The sequence below is a fragment of the Callorhinus ursinus genome, unplaced genomic scaffold, assembly GCF_003265705.2.
Source record: "Callorhinus ursinus isolate GAN/ISIS: 27379988/994484 unplaced genomic scaffold, GSC_fseal_2.0 scaffold12, whole genome shotgun sequence".
Lineage (NCBI taxonomy): Eukaryota > Metazoa > Chordata > Mammalia > Carnivora > Otariidae > Callorhinus > Callorhinus ursinus.
The window spans coordinates 84,858,587-84,879,372 of NW_027397074.1; the positions used below are offsets into that span (position 1 = coordinate 84,858,587).

The window sequence follows — 20,786 nt, forward strand, 5'->3', positions numbered from 1 at the left end:
AGATGAACTACCCCCTTCATCTATCTTCCTTTGTCCCCTTATTCTGTTTGCTGCATGCTTCCGTGTGTGGGACGGAAGATACAAGCTGAAGAGAGGGTGTAATGCATGGACAGGCAGAGAAATGGAAATGAGAGATTTATGGTCACTGGAGCCCAGACGCAGGACAGGGTGATTGCAAACATGTGGTCAGAACAAAAGGAAGGGCCAACAGGTGACACATAGCCTTGAGCCAGGGACTACCTGGTATGTGGTCAGATGCTCTGCCCCCGAACTATGCCCCCTTATCGGTTTGGGCGTTGCTGAGGGGCCCCATGTCACCTGTGGGCCATAGTGCCCTGTAACTCATCTCTAGTGCACTAAGGGGAACTGACTGACTGACTAACCTCATCCAGACAGACCTCTGTCTGACTCTGAACTTACTCTTTCCTTCTCCAGAGATGTCTAGAAATCTTCCCTGCCCACAGCACTGCCACCTCCTCAGGCTCCGTGGGGGGGGCACAAATCATCATTTAGAGCTAGAATCTTCCCTCTTTTCTTCCCTCCCACTCAGGTTTTACTTCACCAGCCCCACTCGCCCTGGTCCCACTCGGACGCTCATCCTCGGCACGATGGGGTTCTCTGGGCTGCCTTACATTGCTTCCTCTGCTGCCCCCCACCGCCCTGCTCTTCTCATCCCTTACTCCTTGGCTTTAAGGGAAGATGCCTCACCAGAGAGGTCATGGCACCATGCTGGCCCCCCACCGTCAGTCAGCTCAGCACAGCTGGATGACTTGGGACCAGATACAAGGACTGGCTATTTGAGCACCAGACTCAGGCTTCTACTGCTTCCTGGGCTGTGACCAGGGGTCTCTTCCTCTGTGGATGTTTCCCCCGGAAGTTACCCCTATGACGCTAAAAGGCCACAGAGACCCCAAGGATGCATAGAAAGGACAATCATCCAAATGCGCATAGCATGTCGAGACAGAACGAGGTAAGAAACAGAGATGCATCTTTAACAAGACCCTTTGCAGATTTGTCCGTATGGTGGAAGTCAGAAACTGTATAGGTGACCAACAAAGGCAGGTTGGCTAAATCAATTGCAGTCATAGCAGTCATACAGAAGAATCCTCTCTAGCCACCAGGAAAAGTGTCCTAAAAGCTTTTTCTTATTGGCATGAAAAAGTAATCAATTCTTTTTCATGTTAAAAACATCATAGAAGAACAGTATCATCTTTGTAAGAAGTGATATGCAAATTATGAACGTATTATCTCTGAAATGACCTATCTGCTTTTCTCCACACGAGTTAGTTTTGCTTAAAAGAAAAAAAAGGCAACAATTCCAATTGTCTGTGTCCCTTAAACAAGAGATGCTTTTATCTGAAAAGAGGCTGATTCCAACAAGATTCAAAATGGGTCAGTGGAGACAGGTCCCAACTGCCCCGATCCCACCTGCTCCCTTCCTGATGATGTTGCACCAAGGACCCAGTGTCCAGGCTGGTGGTCTCAGAGCACAGGGACATCCAGATTCAGGATCTCTGACCTCATTTTGGTGGCTCCAATGGTCTTATTATTTGGGAGAGTTTTTGCATTTCTGTAGAACCAGATGGATTTTTCTTACAAAGCTTCTGTCCCTCATCCACTGGGCCCGTCCAAGTGTGTCATCACGCCACATTCCAGTTGTTAGAAAGCAAGAAGAAGCTGAAGGCAGTTGTATCAGGTGGTATTTTTCAGCAAACTGCCTTTTTTAATTTGAGAAAAGAACTGAATGGAAATACATCACAGAATTGCTAGGAGGCAGAAAATAAAGCTTGGGAAAGGCATGGCCACATGGGCCTCAGAGACTCAGGGCAAGAGGCCAGCGTGGTCAGGGACCTCCATGTGCATGATCCAGAACCAGCCACTCTGGGCGCTTTGTCTCTTGTCCGTGACCTGAACCCCGAGGATAGCATCTACATGAGACAGCTAGCGTCAGGGCATGCCTACCCCCAAGGTATAGAAGGTCCTAGATTCCCGTTCTACCAGCCTGCATCCAAGGAAAACCGGGATGTTACTAGGAACGGAGATGGGTGTTGGGAAGCCAAAAACAATTCCTACATGCCCACAACACCAGTTTTTATTGTGGCACTTGCATCAGCAAATATATAGGAATGGCCGCTGTGCTTGACCAAGGAAATAGTCGTTGTCACATCTGGACATATGAGAGAAAGGGACCTTAGGAGTTCAGCGTTTTCCTGTTCTTTATCTTTTGCTGACGTGTCTGCTAAATACCCCCTTGACTAAGTAACAGGGCTGTTTCTCTTGTTACAAACCTCAGGTCATTACTGACTAAAAAGCAGAAAGGCTAGGCCATTACATTCGCTCAAACGGGAGATATCAAAGTTTGTGTGTGTGTGCATGCGTGCAGGTGCACGTGAGTTAAATATTAGAGAAAAGCTTTGAGGATTATAAAGTATAAAAACATACATACACGGAGGTAGAACTTGGCAAGGAGTCGCCATCCCCCTTGTTCTTCCTGACCATTCAGGGAGATCCTTTGTGCCTGAGTATTTTGTCTTCCCTGGAACCATTACCTGGGTAACAGGAAAAGCCCCAATGAGGCCTAAGGTGAGAGCAAGATGTAGCAACTTGCTTGTGGAATTTGAGGAGGTGCCCTGACATCCCGGGAAGCTTCACTGCAGCGGCAATGCATCCAAGAGGCGGGTGCAACTGTGAACCCAGCTGGGCTCGCCATTGGATGGTCTTGTCTTTGTGTTTCAGGATCTCAGTCACTCAGCAGCACGAGCTGAGTTTTTAGTGCAGTGGTCAAGAAGTCTGCCGTGTCTGTCCCCGTCAGAAGAGAATATAGACTTGAGCTTTCCATTGTATGACACTGAGCTTCCCTAGACTATCAGCCTTGGCTTGGCCCTTCATCCTGTTCTATAACAACAACTGGTCCCTGAAGGTTTTGTCCTCCCGTGGGAACTCTATTCCAAGAAAGGGTGATACTCAAAATATCTAGCCATCTCTACAGCACGGACATTGACCAGAATGGACATCAACCATAAACAGCCATTAAATGCTTCCCAGGTGGATAAGCTGCCACCAATCCATTGGTCAGTTGAATCTACGTGATCGATTTATCAGCTCATTTACCACTGAGAGCCCTTGGGTTCTCAGATTTCCAGCCCTGAAGAATCCACTGGATTTCCACTTTCTTCTATCCCGAGTAGGGCAGAAAAGAAATCCTAAATCCACCCCACTTTTCTCTAATATTTAACTGACGTGCACCTTTTGCCTGCAACCAACTCCAAATGCTGTATCAGCCTAGGCACACTGTCACAGAAACAGAAACTGGTTCTGTCCATGGGAAAAGATGAGACAATCATTGTCCAGGTGGCAGGGAGCCCGCAGCCCTGAAGGGAAGGTTGGGGCTTGTAGGTTCAGGGGGCAGGGGCGATCCAAGGGGACTCAGCCTGCGAGGCTCTTGGGTACCGGTTAAGGAGCTGCTGGACGGTGCTTGAGCTCTGCCAACCCTGGAATTTGTGTCACTCGGTCTGAGTGTAGTGTGAGTCAGGAGCACCTGTTTGGCCAGAAGTGCTAGGGGGAGAAAAAGGGAAATAGCCTTTAATTCTGCAGCTGCAAGCAGAGCCATTTCTTCCACCAGGGCTCACATAATTGGGGATCCTCAAAAGATGGAAAGAGGGCTCAAAGGTTGGGAGGGAAAAAGAACACATCTGAATCGGAATCAGGGACTTCCAGGTTGTCAGTCAAATGCTTTACTCGGTCTTGTCTAATAAGTGTGTTTCAATTTTGAACTTCATTGTGGAGTCAAGTTATTAGTTATGGGCTGTCATCAGGCCTAGCAGGACTGGGCCCGTGTGACCTGTCACCATGCTACCATGGTCACATTCTCTTACCTCTGCACCCCCGGCCACTCTCTGTGCTTCTCGCCCACCTCTTACAATTCCCTCGGTCCTGCGCTGAAGGCACTAACTTGAAAAATCATTGATGTTTGCCACCAGAATGTTGTTTAAAATGACATAGCGTTGTAAGTTCCAAAATAATTTTCCAGCCACTTGGAATGAGTGGATGTTACCATCGAAGTTAGTGGGGGGGGTGTGCCTCCCCAAAACAGAAGCTCCCAGGCACCTCCTCAGTTCTACTAAATCCTAATTCCTAGGGCTGATCTGTATTTTTACTATGGTCCCTAAGTAATTCCGGTGCAGACAGGCTAGGTAACCGCTGATCATAACATAAACTTCAAGAGGGAAGTAAGAAACTTCTACCACATACATATCATTAACAACAGCACCGTGACATGCGCCTTGCCCCAGAATTCACTTGGGGAAAGTGACACAGACTCAGGGAGGGTGCTGATGTAGGTGACTTTACAACGAGCAGGACCCTAAGTGAGGTTGTTCATTTGCACTTGGCAATAAGGTAAGCCACCTGCAGGGGGCACCCGGATTTGAACCGGGGACCTCTTGATCTGCAGTCAAATGCTCTACCCCTGAGCTATACCCCCTTACTAGAGTTATAGTCCTCTTTAGCATAGTTCACTCGCGCTGCCACACCCAAGCATTTCCTAGTGCACTGGACATTCTATTCTCTCTTGGTCCACCTATGAAACTGGCAAGCCCACCACAAACTGGCTGGAGACCACCCTCTGGCCAGGAGTTGGCCCTTCCATTCCCCAGAGACCTTCCCTTGTCTAATAGTCCTTTTCTACTCTGTAGCGACAACCTGAACTCCTTGGATAAACTGCAGTCTCCTCCCCTCACCTCACTCAGTACCTGGTGGGAGGGGAAGGGAGAGGAAGTGTAAGAATCATGCCTGGATTAGCTATGTCCACCATAATGCTTCATAACAAATCATCCCTAAATCCAGATGAATGCAACAATAAACATTTATTTTCATGCATGGCAAGCAGTGGATCTAGTCTGGGCTTGACCTGGTGGCCCTGCTTCAAGCTGGGGGTCCATCTGTGCTTGGATCCTTGTTGTGAGTTGGGCTCAGGTTTGCTGAAAGTCTGTTTATTCCTGGGTCCAAGTTGGAAGAGTGGCAGCTAGCAGGGGCACTTTTCTCCTGGCAGTGGCAGAAATGCAAAAATGTCCTGCCCAACTATGCGAGCAGGTTTCAAGCCTCAGCTTGTAATCCATGTGCTAACAACCCATCAGTGAAAGCGAGTCTCAGGACCAAGCCCTACATCAAGGGCAGGGAAATCTGTTCCTTGGGAACATGAGAGCATCTGAAAAGTCTCATGGCAAAGGGTGCACACAGAATAAGCTCAGAACCGGGGCCAACATTTTAATCCACTGCGGTCTGCCCTCTTGGTCATAATTACTTACCTCTCTCCTGCATGCGTAATATACTCAGCTTTTACCTTTTGCTCCAGCCAGAGCCCCCTTCTGGATCCCAATGTCAGTATTTGTCAGGCTTTTCACAATAATATCATATAACAAACCACCCCAAAACTCAGTATGATTAGATTCTGGTTCTGCTGCCTCGGGAGAGCTCCCCGTTCACTGTTTTTGCATGACTCTGAGAAGTCTTCCTTTTCCTTCAGGCTTCTCTGCAATTTTTTATTTATTTTTTTAAAGATTTTTATTTATTTGACAGAGAGAGACACAGCGAGAGAAGGAACACAAGCAGGGGGGAGTGGGAGAGGGAGAAGCAGGCTCCCCATGGAGCAGGGAGCCCGATGTGGGGCTTGAACCCAGGACCCTGGGATCATGACCTGAGCCGAAGGCAGACGCTTAACAACTGAGCCACCCAGGCGCCCCCTCTGCAATTTTTTAAAGAGATCATTGGAAAATATGTCCTTTCTGGTGGCTGAGCTTTCTTCTCAGCTTGCTTCCCCCGGTAGAATGTTAGAAGCCCAGGTCCTTTTAACTTCCCAGTCTTCGCGTCTTTTCGTCCAAGCTCGTAATGCTTTTGATAGTACAGTTCTCTCAAGCAACGTGTGGGTTTTCTATTTATTTGACTCCATGTGCCAAAAGCCACATGATCACAATTCTTTTTGACATATGCTCTCCCTCCGGCTCAATTATAAGTATTTGGGCACACCCTTAGTCTTTCTAGGAATACTTTTGTCCAACTGAGAGGATATACTTGGTACCAGTTTAATTCTTCAGTGCTCTTAATAAAGTGCATTCAAACTATGAGTGTATTAAGCTTGACTTGGTTTGAGACTATGTCTTACGGGAAGGCTCTGGAGTTAGTCTTTTTCCTAAAGTGCTGTAAGAAGGGCCTCACCTTTGTTTTGGAGAGAATGGTTTCATTTTTCTGACTATGCAATTCTGAGCTATCTAGATTGCCTCTAAATTCTGACTGCAAACCAGTAACCTCTCTTCTGAACTCAAATCTTTTTTTGCAGTACCTTATCAAAAACAGCCTGTAACAAAATAGCTCACGCATTCAATGTTTTTCCTTGAAATATCCTACCCTAACACTACAAGTGCAAGCACATTTTCTGCCTTCCAGGTTACCACGAGCCTCTGATCTTCCTGCCAATAGTACTTTCCTATTTTCCCACTGATTGTTAACAGCTCTTTTGCTGCCCATTGCTTCATTGCAAAGGCATGCCATGTACTTTAGCCTTTTGTTATAGCAGGAGCCCCCTTCTGTATGTCACTTTTAGTATTTGCCAGTCTAATCCACAATAGTGTCGCAAAACAAGCCACCCCAAACCGGTGACACACAACAATAAGCACTTATTCTCATGCCCGTGGGTCAGAATATTGAATGTGAATCAATTGATCGAGGCTGGGCTTGTCTGAGTAAGGGCGCTTCAAGCTGCGGGTCCAGCCGGCCTTGGCTCCTCTTGATGAACTGGACTTAAGATTGGGCCATGTGCGTCCACGCTGGGGTCCAGGCTGAAGGGGCAGCCGCTCACAGGATAAACACATCTCATGGTAATAGCAGAAGTGCCGGAGGACAAACCCAACCTTGCAAGTTGATCTCAAGCCCCTTCCTGCATAACCTGCTAACATCCTGTTGGCCAAAACAAGTCACACGATGTGCCAGCGATCAATTTTTTGACTCTCCGGTCCAAATTCATGCCCCCATACCTGCCCTGCAATAACCGACTGGTTTCTGTAAGCGTTTCTCCTGTAATATGAACAGCTGTCAGTAGAGGGCGCTGGAGGGACGTTGCTGGAGAAAAGGAAATTGTCTCCCGAATTTCTGCTGCGTGTTGTTGTTGGTGGTGGTGGTGGTGTTTTGTTTCGTTTTGTTTTTTTCCCCTTCCCCTTGGTCTCTGTTGCATGGTTGGTCAGAGGTGTGGGTGTGTGAGGACCCAGCCAGGCCCCCAAAGAATGGAGTCCCATGGCGACCTCGTACCCCAGCGGGGCTGGCGACCACCTCTCGGGGCCCTCCCAACTCTGTGTATGCACCTGCGGGCGCCAGCCAGCCCCGCTTGTCTCTGCCCCTCAGAGGTTTGGTCCCCCGAGCCCTCCAGGCGCAGATGCTGCACGCTCCAGACCTCATACCCGCAGGTGCCTCTCCCGTGCCCAAGAGGTTTGCTTGCTGCTTGCCCGGAGACTGTGAATACAAGGTCAGGTTGCGGCAACCTGGCGAGTGGGCTGCAACCACACCTTCCCCCGGGGTCTAATTCCTGCTTTGGGGAGGGGCCCCCTTCCGAATTTGTCCTTCTTTGGGTTCTTCTCCCCGCGCATAACTTTAGTTTTCTTTGCACCTTTGTAGTAACTCTTTGCATAACACAATAATTCTTTATATTAAACTTCCCGCTTAAGTTACTGTGTGGGTTCTGTCTCCTGGTTGGTCCAGACTGATACCTATGGCCGAGCCCAGAGCAAGGGGGTGCAGAGCGCACTCGCCCGTGGGGGAGAAAAGGAAGAGTCACAAGCAAAAGCCACAGAAACCGCGAGGTGAAGAATTGCAGCCAGTGGGTCAACCACACTTCAAAATGCCAAGCGAGGAAAAGACACGGGGCGGGGTCTGGGGGAAAGTGGCAAGGAGGGCACCTGGTGACATTAAATGGATTGTGGTATCCGGGAAGCCATTCCTCCGTGTTCGGCAATAAAGCGGAGGCCCAGCAGGGGGCACCCGGACTTGAACCGGGGAATCTCTTGATCTGCGGTCAAACGCTCTGCCTCTGAGCTACACCCCCGTGCGTCAGGTTGCCTCCTCTTTACACTATTTCACCTGTGACGCCACACCCAAGCATCCCATAGCGCCCCGTGAGTTCTATTCCTTGCTGGTAGGCCTATGAGACCAGCAGGCCCAGCACAAATTCACCAGGGACCACTCTGTGGCCGTGAGGCCGCCTTCCCATTCCCCAGAGACCCCTCGCTTTGTCTAGTAGGCGCTTTTCCGCTGCAGCCGCATCCGAACTGCGGGAGACACCGGGTTTCTGCGGGACCCCGCCCCCCACCCTCCCTTCCTTCCTTCCTTCCTTCCTTCCTTCCTTCCTTCCCTCCCTCCCTCCCTCCCTCCCTCCCTCCTCCCTCAGCTCCACCGGCTCTACCCCATCCTCCCCAGCCTAACCCTTGCTGGCTCTCTGTTTTCCTTCACATCTCCACCCCACCCCCACCTTCTCCCCGGCCCAGTCCCCTCCTGAGGCAGTCTCCGAGGGGCTTGGTTGAACCCGGGAGAGACAGCGCCAGCGAGGCAGTAGCCCCTGAATCCTTCCGGCAGCATAACCGAGGGGGCTAGAAGGCTGCTGTTTGGGGGCCCACAGCCCCGACCCAAGGGCCCCTGCTATAAGGTCAGAGATCTCTCTTTCCTCTGCCCCACAACAGGAGAGCCCAGGCCGTGCGTATGCCCCCCCACCCCCTCCCCCTCCCTCCCTCCCTCCCAGCTTGCAGACCTTCATTCACACGGTGAGGACACCCACCAGTCCTTCGGAGGAGGCATCAGGGCAGTAACCGAGGGGATGTTAGGGGGCATCAGAGACCGGTGAGATTCACTTTCCAGAGACCGCAGAGGACACTGAGCCATGGGAGATAGGGGAGAGGAAGGGAGATTCTTTCCTCATTCCCGTGCAGCCTACCTATAGCATTCCTTTGTACACACACAGGTAACCTGTTTCACTTCAAAAACATGATGTAAACTCAAAATAAGTGTTCCAGTGAGAACAAAGCAGCGCCCCATCCATGATGTTTCTAACATAATCCACCTGCTTCCATGCTGCTGGCTGCTGGCTGCTTGCCCGGCCTCTAAAACACCATCTTTTTTTTTTTTTTTAAAGATTTTATTTATTTATTCATGAGAGACAGAGAGAGAGAGAGGCAGAGGGAGAAGCAGGCTCCCAAGGAGCAGGGAGCCCGACGTGGGACTGGATCCCAGGACTCTGGGATCATGACCTGAGCCGAAGGCAGACGCTTAACCATCTGAGCCAGTCATTTGCCTGGCATTTGCCAGGTGCCCTAAAACACCATCTTTTTATTAGGGGAGGTAATTGGAAAGTTGGGTGCCCTTCCCTGGCATGGCCAGGTTTGGGGGGCGGGGTGTGTGAAGTGCATTTGGTGGAGCTGGCTCCTGGCCTCCACGCCTGGTTTTGACCTTTGTTTCTGAGTCCACCGGATAAACGCCGAGTGGGTGCGAAGATCCCACTCTTTTCTGATTCGTGTCCTATCTTTCACACATGAGACAAGGATACTGTTCCTTTAACTGACCTTGTAAGTCAGTAACCCACTTTTGGTTGGAGGCCTTTTCAGTTATTCCGAGGTAAGAGTTAAGGCTCTCTGCACTCGGTGCTGGCTAGAGTAGAGGGTTTATACATTTGAACTTCATTTTCTCTGAGTTCCCGTGCTGACAGAATTAGCCACTCTACTGTACGGTGTTTGCTGGTGTTCTATGGTAACTTAGTACATCAGGGCCTGGCCCTCCCCGGGCACTTCGGTCCAGGTGACCCAGTCAGTATTGAACTTCCCTGCTTTGTCACTGTGTGTCAGTGACTGATGACTGCCAGGTTCCAATTCCTGAATAACTGGCCGGATGGTCACTGATTTTAGCCCCAACCAGACCAGATAACCAATGCCATGTTCCCCTCATTTCCTGCACCTGACTTCTAGGATCAGTTTTCACACGGCCAGCATTCCATCTCAAAAATAGAAACTGATAATGGCTAATTGAAGCAAACAAGGAAATGACTGGCACGAAGACAAAAATCTCAGACCTCTCAAGGAAACCTAGCAATCTACACTCAGGAAATGGGCAGAATTAAAGGACAGCCAGGAGGTCAAGATCCTTTGCCCCCAAACAGCATCCTGGTTAGGGGGTTGGTGATGCCCCCACTGCACACTGGCTGCAGCCATCAGCCCCACCGCCAATGTCAGAGCTCCCCTGGAATAAATTCCAAACTCCTGCCTCATTCCATGTTCCAAGTCTCAATCATGTGTGTGTGACTGGCTAAGCCGAGGGCATTGCTGGGGTTGGTGGGAGGGCAAAGTCTGGTACTTTTGGTAGTGCAGGTAGGTCCTGGTTTCCACCAGTCATGCACAGCTGTGGATCCCCCCAAATGGAAAGGAATTTCAAACATTGGGGGTGTAAGAAAGATAGTTGCATATTATCTACCGCAAGTCTCATAAGTGAGACTGGATCAATGCCAGAATAAGGAATGGGGGAAATTGGATAGTGCTGTCAGAGCCTGGGGAGGTTTTCTGGAAAAGGCCTGATGTGCTGCTTCTCTCCTCCCCCCCCTCCCCTTTCCCCCCTCCCTTCTCCTCCTCCCTCTCCTCCTCCCGCTCCTCCTCCTTCTTCTTCTTCTTCAATTCCAATGTGGTTAACATCCAGCATTATATTAGTTTCAGATGTACAGTATAGTGATTCAACACTTCCATATATTATACGTATATTACTCAGTATTATATGTATATTACTCAGTGCTAATCAAGATAAGTATACTCTTAATTTCTCTCTTCTTGCAGGAAGAGGCAGTTATCTGGAATGCCCACAAGTCTAAATAAATACGGCGGCAGGTGCATACCATGGAATATTATTCAGCCATAAAAAGAAATGAGCAAAGCCTATAGCTAAGTGAGAGAAGCTGATCTGGAAAGGCTACATATAGTATGTTTCCAACTCTATGACATTCTAGGAAAGGCAAAACTAGGGACAGTAAAAAGATCGGCGGTGGCCAGGGATTGGCAGGAGGGGAGAGGAATGACTAGGTATAGCAGGCCGGATTTTTACAACAGTGGGACTATCCATGACGTTAGTTAATTGTGGATACGTGACATTATGCATTTGTCAAAACCCGTTAAATTGTTGGGAACTTAATGTAAACTATCGGTGTCAGTTAATAATAATGTATCGATTGATATTCGTTCACCAGTTTTTAACACTAGTGCAAGATCTTAACCACAGGGAAACAGTGTGTGTGTGGGGGGGGTATATGAGAACTCTCTGTACTTTCTGCTCAGCTTTTCTGTGACCTTAAACTGCTCTAAGAAATAAAGTCTACAACATACATATTTTTAAAGACAGCCGGTGGGGGCTCCCTGAATTACGGATCAGAGACCGCGGGATATGTGTTCAAATGACCCGCCTAGGAGCAAGGCGCCTTCCCCCCCAGCTGCCGTACGCAGAGCTCTAACCCGGCAAGTAGCCGACGTCTTCCGTGGGCTTGCCTGAGACCGGCGGGGTCTGCTGCGCCGGGACGGACCGCTTTGCTACCAGGCCTCCTTCCGCACCTGGCAGCTTCTCGGGCCCCTGCCGAGGGCACCCGCTTTGAGAACCAAATACATTTAGGCCAAGCGCCCTTTAGAATCACCCAGCGTAGTCCTCCCCCAAATGCGCCTGTCAGATCTAGGGCGCATCGGGATGGAGGGGGAAAGGAGGAAGGGTAGAGATAGACGTCATTTTTACAATAAAGGTGCCCTCCCGGCCTCCTGCATCCGGGTCCCTGGGCTGAACCTATGAAGTCACTTAGGAGAGATCAAACATATACGTAGGTCGTCAGAGGGTCAGGACAAAACCTCCAATTCTGGACGAGCAATTTTTCCATCTCCTGAAGCAGAAGATGGCCTTTCCCACCATCTGTCAGCTGAGCCCCGGGTGGAAAGAAAACCGACAGGGGGCACCCGGATTTGAACCGGGGACCTCTTGATCTGCAGTCAAATGCTCTACCCCTGAGCTATACCCCCACACATGCTATGAGCCTCTAACTAGCACCTTTTTACTATATTGCAATAGCCGGCTATCCTCCAGTATGCTAACTGCCATTCATTCTCAATGAACCTGCAGAACGGCATCCCTCTGGCCATCAACCTCCCCTACAAACTTCTCTACAGACTCTATTTCAGCTGGACTGATTTTTTTTTTTTCTTCTATGCGAAACTAGTTAGCGGTCATCCATTTTGTCCCGTGGGTCTATACCGTCTTTATTGCTTTATTATAATCAGGAAAACATTCTTATTTTAAAAATTTGTATGTTTAAATGAAAATATATACATAAATAAAGTAAAATTAAACAGATCTAACAGGCAGATCTATATTTTAGTAGGAACCCCCCACATTTTCCCCCAAAGTAAAAAATTCCAACCATAACTCAAATCGCCACAGCCTCAAATGTACAGTTTGCACTGTTCGTTGACATAAATATGCTCACACTAAACCCAGGATGGTCATAATTATTAAGGATTGTTTAAAATGCATATTTTCTAAATCATGTAATTCCTTCCTTTATCGTGTGTGTTATTTAAAAAAATAGGTTGTAGTTGAGAATTATAATCCAAAGTATTAAGCACTGATATACATGACCTTTTAGTTGTGTAGATCTTGAACCACGGCATTTTGAAATTAAAAAAATTTTGATGCTTTGGTGAGATGAATAATTGAATAATAAAGTTGTCTTTATTGATATTTTATACTATTATAAAATTAATATTTTTTACATATGAAGAAAAATAACCTCCTCCAAGCCTGCATTCTGGATCCAGGTAAACTAATATTTAAGCACGAAGGCAAAGGAAGGACATTTCAGATGAACAAGATCTGAAAGCATTTATTAGAGCAGAATCTCACTAAATCCACAGCTGACGGAGAACAGAGATGAACCCTGGGGAGAAACAAGGACACGAAAAGCCCATGGATGACGGACCCTCCATTGGGACCTGCAGCCTCCTTTCGGAGCCAGCGCCTCATACTGGACATCCTCATTCAAGATCTAATAGGCCCCTCAAACCAAACATGGGAGGAACAGAATTATTACTTCTCGCCCCTAGCCAGCTCCCCGCTGCACCCCGTGTTGCCCACCTAAGTGGTATGATTCTCCTGGCGACTCGGGCCAAACCCCTGCCAGCCACTGTTGGGTCACTTCCTTCTTTGGCATCCGAAGCCGGCAGCAAGTCCTGTTGACTTGACTATGTGTATCTCAGCAGTTCTCGTGGTCACGACCTGCGGTCCAGGCCCACCTGACCTGTCGTCATACTCTCTTGGCAGGTCTCCCCCTGCCTTTTCCCCCTACTTCCATTTCCACTGAGACGACCGTTTCAGACGGGGGTCAGATCATGTTTCCCGCTCTGTTCAGTACCTTTCCGCTCCCGAGAACAAAATCTAAGTCCATGCTGCAGCCTATGGGACCTGCGGGAGCTGGCCCTGGCTGCTTCCTCCCCTAACTCCTTCCCTTTCTGCCTCCAGCCACACTGGTCTTTGCTGTTCTTCCAAGGGCGCCCCTCCAGAACCTCCCGGTGCTCCTTCTCTTCGCTCAGGGCTCTGCCCACCATCAGTTCATCAGCAAGGCCTGGTGAGTTCTGTCTCTGGTGGTTCTGTCTAAATTGTACCCCATCACTTTTATCCCCTTGCTCTGTTTTTGTTTTCCTCACAGCCCGCATTACGGCCTGTATTATAGTAAGATAGATTTTTGTTAATTATCTGTCTTTCTCACTACTCATGGCTTAAAAAAATGACTCATAGCAAATTAAGAATAGAAGTACATTTCTATGAAGGAAATCTCCAGACAAGAAAGTCTGGCTGCATCTCTGGAGGAGAATGCCGTATTTCTACGTTCTAACCTGGATACTTTCCTTTGTGGGGCCAAAGATACCTTCTTGTCTTCTGCTTCATTTGTGGACAGGAATAATCTTGCAACCCCCCCCGCCCCGAGCCTGAGTTTGCTGAGACAAACTAGGCTTTTGAACTCATCCTGGGCTGCTCCAGAGAGAAGAGGTGCATGTCTGCCTTTACTTGCTTGAACAAGGTCTCCCCATATTGGGGAGGGGTAGAAACCTTTTTGGGTGTTAGTTTACTAAATGGGAAAATGGGAAGAGGGCTAACTGACAACTACGAGCACCCCAGTCGGTCCTAGGCAGGCATTGGGAGGAGAGGAGAGGGACCTCAGGACACTGTCTTCGGTGGAGTGAAGGCACCAGTGCCTGGTGAACATGCAGAAGTAACGGTGGACAGGTGCCTTGGGTGTGGCTGCAAGTATGACAAGGGCCTGGTCACAGGTGTGTGGAGGTCTAGAGCAGTGCTTCTCAAAGTGTGGCCCCAGACCAGCAATATCAGCATTACCTGAGAACTCGTCATCACAAACCTTTGGCGTGGGGGCCCAGCCATCTTTGTTTTAACAAGCCCTCTAAATGATTCCGAGGCACCCTAAAATTAAGAACCACTGATCTAGAGCAGGATTCAGAAGATGAGCAGTTTGACCATGGTCTTTGGTTTTAATCCTGGCTGATCCCAGCGGGCGCTGGAATCCAAACCCATTCCTTTTTTTTTTTTTTTTAGGTGTTGCAGTACCCGAGTCTTCCTGCAGGTGGTGCAAAGGGAAGCTGAGATAGACCTGTGGCAGGTGTTTCTCAAAGTGGGTCGGTCTCCTGACTTTCCATAAGGAGCTTGTTCCTAACCCCAGATCGTATCTGCATGTTTGACAAGCTCCCGAGATGATTCCTAAGCACAAAAATCTGAGACTGGCCCAAGGGATGCAGTTCATGCACCACATCAAATCCTGGTGTCCCCCATTAGTTTTCCCCTTTGGTCTTTGAGCTGTGTGGCACATTCATGCTCTATGAAGCCTGCATTCTAGTCCCCTGATGGTCTGAGGTCTGTATAAATCTATTCAGATGGCTCCAATTATGTGGCCTTTACATGTTTTGACCGATGGAAGATAGGGCCAAGAGGAAGATAAGAGAGTCGCTGGTTCAGTAACAGGGTTCTAAACCCAAGGATCACGAAGAGTGGATTCAGGTTCTGATCCCCTTAGTAAAGGGCTTTGTGTGGTGGAAGACTAGTAATCTTGAATGTCTGTATTCAGATGCCCACTGTGAACGGCACAGACTAGTGACTCTGAAGGCCCTTCCAGCTTTAAATGTTGGTGTCAGTGCTCTTCCAGAAAAAGCAAGGAGGCAGCTACAGGGAGGGGAACCTGTTGCTTGTTTTGCATCAGAGAGAGAAAACTGTAGCGAGGTAGGCTTGGTAGCTTCCAGGAGGCCCGGCCAATGAATATTTGGTACAAAAATTTATAGGGGTGTTGGGTGTGGCTGCACAGGTAAAGGTATTACTTGGGTCCACACCTACATCTGGGGGTATAGCTCGGGGGTGGAGCATTTGACTGCAGATCAAGAGGTCCCTGGTTCAAATCCAGGTGCCCCCTACTGTCTCTCACTTTTGTTCACTAAAGATTCAGCTCCTTTCCCTAATACTGAGCCTTAGGATATTGAGACTTCCCAAATCTGGAAAAAAAAAAAAAAGTCATGGGTAACTTAAAACCCTGTCACTGAGCACCACAGCCCCAGAGTGATAGGTTCCTCCAACTCTGACTTCATATTTCACTTACCACAGGTCTTGTTCTACATAGGCTTAGGCTTACTTTTTCTACACATTTTCATTGCTCCACATCAGTGGTATGCTGCTAAATATTTAACAACCAGCTCTTGGGGGAAGGGCATTACTGATTTTTAGTGTTTCCCAGTTCCACGGTATAAATAATCTCACCGTGGTCAACTTCAAGCTACAAACATAAGATCACCAAACATGGAATGGGGCAGATATACTAACAAGTGACTCTCCGGCGCGAGCCAGCTCTAGCACTCCACTGTCCCTAATCCATCTTCCCCAAAGAGGCATGGATGGGCTTTTTGGCCCCTACTCCATCCTAACAATGTTGTCTGACATCAGAGCAGTGACTGACATTCATCTGTTCATCCATGGAATCATCCATTCACTCAAGACATATTTGATTCCCACTTGATATCAGACATAGGAAAGACAGAGCTGAGCAAGAACTGTCTCTGGTGGGCAAAACAGTCAAATGAAGAAATGGTCATGTGACTGATAAGGACAGCTAGACAAAAGAGCGGGCTATTTTATTTTTTTATTTTTATTTTTTTTAAAGATTTTATTTATTTATTTGAGACAGAGAGAATGAGAGAGAGAGCACATGAGAGGGGGGAGGGTCAGAGGGAGAAGCAGACTCCCTGCCGAGCAGGGAGACTGATGCGGGACTTAATCCAGGGACTCCGGGATCCTGACCTGAGCCGAAGGCAGTTGCTTAACCAACTGAGCCACCCAGGCGCCTGAGAGGGCTATTTTAAAATAAAAGGATTTCTGTTACCAGAAATATGGTAGACTAGATCATCTAAAACTCCTTCTACCTCAAAACACCCAGAATTGAAACATAAAATATCATTTTATCAAATGATATCAAACAAATATCCAATCACAGGTACAGCTGATCTCGCATGACAATAAAGGATTATCTTGGAGGTGGGGTGGGGGATGAACTAAAGTTCTGACCCCAAGAATGCCCGTGGTTATGGTGAGACAGCTGAGGTGTTGGGTTTTAACAGCCATGTGGATCCAGGAGATTAGGTCTCGACCTGAAATGCCCCTCCCGCATGTAAAGTCAGACTCCCAGAGAGCCACACCATTAGTAAAAGGGTGGGCTAATGAGACATCAGCACAAGCAGACAAGAGGTCTTTCTCTTGGGTGGGGGGGGGCATCTCCCCTGAAAATTCATAACCGCAGATCTATCTTCACACTTGTTAGAACTTTGAATTTACACTACTTGCATGGTTCAGAAATTCCCCAAGCTAAAAGTTGACATAAAAAGTGTGCCTAGGCTAATAATGATTATGGAGTACCCAGAAAAAGCAGACACAAACACTGAAGGGCACATCTGCAAGCCAGGCCACACAGAATTCCTATGGATGAAACCTGGCTTAAAATGGGTTCACAATTCAAAATAATAAAATTAACAAGGAATCAGCCAACCATGAGTGAAAACCATCAGACAAAATAAAGAATGTCAGATAGGAGAAATATCATATAGATACTATGAAGTAAGTGTGGTCAAAATTATTAAAGACATAGGAAATTGAATGTATGAGAATATATGACTTTCAAAAAGAGGAAGCAACCTCATCTAAAATGAAAAATACAATAATTGAAATTAATAGTATAATAGCAGATTAGGCAGAAAGAGGAGGGATTTGTGAATGAAATAGAATATAAATCTTAAAAAACTACCAAGAATGAAGCACAAAGGTCTAAAAAAAAATGCAAAACAAAAAAGAGTGGCTAAGAGAGGTACAGAATAGAATAGAGTTCTGATAAATGTCAAATATGAATTCTACACGTATGAAATATAATGATATAATACCTGAGAAATTTCCAGACTTGTACAAAGACCTCAGATTAGGAATGAGTTCTAAAAAAGATAAATCCACATCTAGGCACATGGCAGAGCCTGAATACCACAAAGGGATGATCTTAAAAGCAGCCAAACAGAAAAGACAAATCATGTACAAAGGAATAATAATTAGAATCACAGCAGACTTTTCAACAGAAGCAATGATGGGTGGAAGACAAAGGAAAAAAGTATTCTGCATGATGGGCACCTGGGTGGCTCAGTTGGTTAAGCGACTGCCTTCGGCTCAGGTCATGATCCCGGGGTCCCAGGATCGAGTCCCGCATCAGGCTCCCTGCTGAGCAGGGAGTCTGCTTCTCCCTCTGACCCTCCCCCCTCTCATGCTCTCTCTCTCTCTCTCTCAAATAAATAAATCTAAAAAAAAAAGTATTCTGCATGAAAGACAGTAACATAAGTTAGAATTCTCTACTCAGTTCAACTATCATTCAGAAGTGACAGAAATATAACTGAAAGCATTTACTTCTAAGATATCCTTGCTGAAAGAACTTTTAAAACTTGTAATTCTGAAAGAACACTGAACCCAGAAGGAAGGAGAAAGACAAGAGAAAAAATGGTGAACAAAAATACTAGTGAGCATACTTGTAAATCCAAACAGTGCTGATTATACAAGACAAAAAAATGAGTTGGGGAGGGCTTAAAAATAAGATTTAACCAAAGAGAACAATTACACAGAAGACAAGGGCAATGATGTGATTGAACTAATACATTAAAGTTCTTCTTTTGTGTGGCAGAAGGGTAGAAATACTAATTATTGTTAGACCATATCAAATCAGATGTGTGTGTAAAAATTTAAAGAGTAACCCCTAAAAGTATAGAAAAGGAAGACTAATTAATTTTCAAATTAGTAGCAACAGGTGAATCAAGGTGAATTCCTCAAAGGTGAATAAAGAAAAAGTGACCAATTCAATAGAAGAATGGAAAGAAAGGCATAGAAAAAAATCAAAATAAATAGAAAGCACAAAAAAGATGGGAGAAATGAATAAAAATATGTTACTAATCACAATAAATGCAAATGGACTATTTGCCAATTGAGATAGAGATTGTCATACTGGATTCAACAACAAACTCTGCTATATGCTCTTATAAAACACACTCCTGAAACATAAATATTCAGAAGGCTTGAAAGTGAAAGGATGGGAAAAGATATACCAAACGAATACTAACCAAACTAAAGTTAGTTTCACTATATCAATATCAGATAAAATGAATTATAGATTAAAAGTATTATTAGGGCAAAGAGTGTTACTTCATAGTAATAAAATGAACTTTCCCTGAAAAATACAGTTCTATACTTGTATACACAGTGTCAAGATATACAAAGCAAAAATTGTCAGAAATACAGGGAGAAGTTGACAAATGCACATTAATCGATTTTAATACATCTTTCTTAGTAACTGATACATCAAAAGGCAAAAAATGGTAAGATGGAGAGGACACAACACAATCAATAATCTTGATTTAATAGACCTAACTAGATCCCTACAACCAACGTTAGAATATATATGCTCTTTCAAAGAAAACATGGAAAAGTTTCAAATATTTATTACATACTTGATTATAAAGCAAGTCTCAGAAAATCCTTAACAAAAAGCAACATCGTATACTATATTCTCTTGTACAAGGTAAAACTCAATAACAAAAAGGTAACTTTAAAAAAGGACCCATACGTTTTGAAGCTAAAAAGTACTTTTAAATAACCTCATGGATAGAAAAAGAAATAATGAAAACTAGAAAATATTTTTAAATTGAGCCATTTTCACATGGAGGAGTGGACAGCACCATTTATCTTTAAGAGAAAGCTAGCCGATTTGCTTGGGAAAACTATAGCTGGCTAATTCACCAAAAGCCAATTCACAGAATGGCCAGGTAGCCAAAAGCCAAATGTGATGAAAATTAAACCACTGGATATCGATTTGCTGCAAACCCATCTGAATTATTGAGCATTTAAAAAAAAATCTGTTCCATCCGCCCTCCTGCCTTTGTCCCTGTCCAGAACTGCCAAATAAACACTTTAAATGGAATTTAAGACAGTTCTCCACAATCCTCTTGCACTGCAGATACAGAGGCGGGGGGGGGGGGATGCAGGAATGGGGTCGGAGGTACAAATAAAACTTTGGGCGTGGAGGGGTAGGAAGGTTTCTCAATCACTGGGAGAACTGGCCATTCAGCAAATTGAGTTTTGGCAAACTGGTCATTCAGCAAATTGGCTGTTGGTGAATTAATCTTAGCCACGGCTGACCCAGAGTCTGGTGTGGGGGGCAGGTACACGCTGGCTAGTGGGAGGAAGTCTACCTCAGCAAGAACGTGGGTCACAGCACAGGCAAGGGTTTTACCACAAGGCTCTATGGCCTTTAGGGGTCCCGAGACAGGGTGCTGAGCTTGAAGCTTTCCTTTTCCATGCTCTGAAACGCTTGTGGTATCTTCAAATGCTCCTACAACCCGCTACACAGACACACCCTGGTCCGGTGTCAGCGATTCTTTAGGTCTGAAGGAGGGGGCTTGGCCCGGGTATGAAGCTGGGCAGTGACTGAGAGTGGTCTCCCCCCGCGCCTTTCCTTGGAGGCCGAGCCAAGGATGTCAACACTGTACCCCAGAGTTCTGGGAGGTGACCAGCAGCAAGGCCAGCGGAGACCCATGGCAGGCCAGAGCTGCTGCAGGGACCAACACTGGGACTGCTGCGCGAGAAATTCTCTTTCCCCAAATATTCCAGAGGAAGAGAACCTACCCGGGAGGGAAGCGGGGGAAGCGGGCTCCCCTGGCGGCGGGCCTCTCCGCTTCGCTGGACCCCTGCTTCTGTCTCGCAGAGCCGGTTTGGCTCCACACGCCCACCTTCCCTGAGCTGTTCTAACGGGGGGTGGTCCTCCAGAGCGGGAATAAGGCTCCTAGTCCTCAGCCGGGGCCCTCCCCCCACCCCCAGCCCGCCGGGTCCAGACCAGGACAATGGTGGGGCCCACGCTTCGTTCACTCATCACACATTTATTTGAGGGCGTTCTACGTTCCAGGAGCTTCTGGGGTCACCTAAATCAACCAAATAGGCCAGCAATTGGTCACACACGAGATGTCATGACCCGGCTCGATGCTCTGCTGAGCGAGGGGACGGGGTGGCAGATCTGAGGATGCGCGGGGGTCTGGCAGCCACTCAGACCCACCCCCGACCGCGGCCCGCGCAGTCTGGCCTGCAGCCCCCTCCCCACCCCAGCGGCCGCTCCCCCC

The 20,786-nt window shown here is 47.2% G+C and overlaps 4 non-coding genes across 4 annotated transcripts; 1 reads left to right on the plus strand and 3 right to left on the minus strand.

Annotated features, from left to right (window-relative positions):
* Positions 1–4,411: 4,411 nt before the first annotated feature.
* TRNAC-GCA (transfer RNA cysteine (anticodon GCA)) lies at positions 4,412–4,483 on the minus strand. Its single transcript has one exon. It is a non-coding gene; the product is annotated as a tRNA-Cys (tRNA).
* A 3,533-nt stretch (positions 4,484–8,016) lies between these two features.
* Positions 8,017–8,089, minus strand: TRNAC-GCA (transfer RNA cysteine (anticodon GCA)). Its single transcript has one exon. It is a non-coding gene; the product is annotated as a tRNA-Cys (tRNA).
* Positions 8,090–11,996: 3,907 nt separating this feature from the next.
* Positions 11,997–12,068, minus strand: TRNAC-GCA (transfer RNA cysteine (anticodon GCA)). The gene has a single exon. It is a non-coding gene; the product is annotated as a tRNA-Cys (tRNA).
* Positions 12,069–15,445: 3,377 nt separating this feature from the next.
* TRNAC-GCA (transfer RNA cysteine (anticodon GCA)) lies at positions 15,446–15,517 on the plus strand. Its single transcript has one exon. It is a non-coding gene; the product is annotated as a tRNA-Cys (tRNA).
* The last annotated feature ends 5,269 nt before the right edge of the window (positions 15,518–20,786 follow it).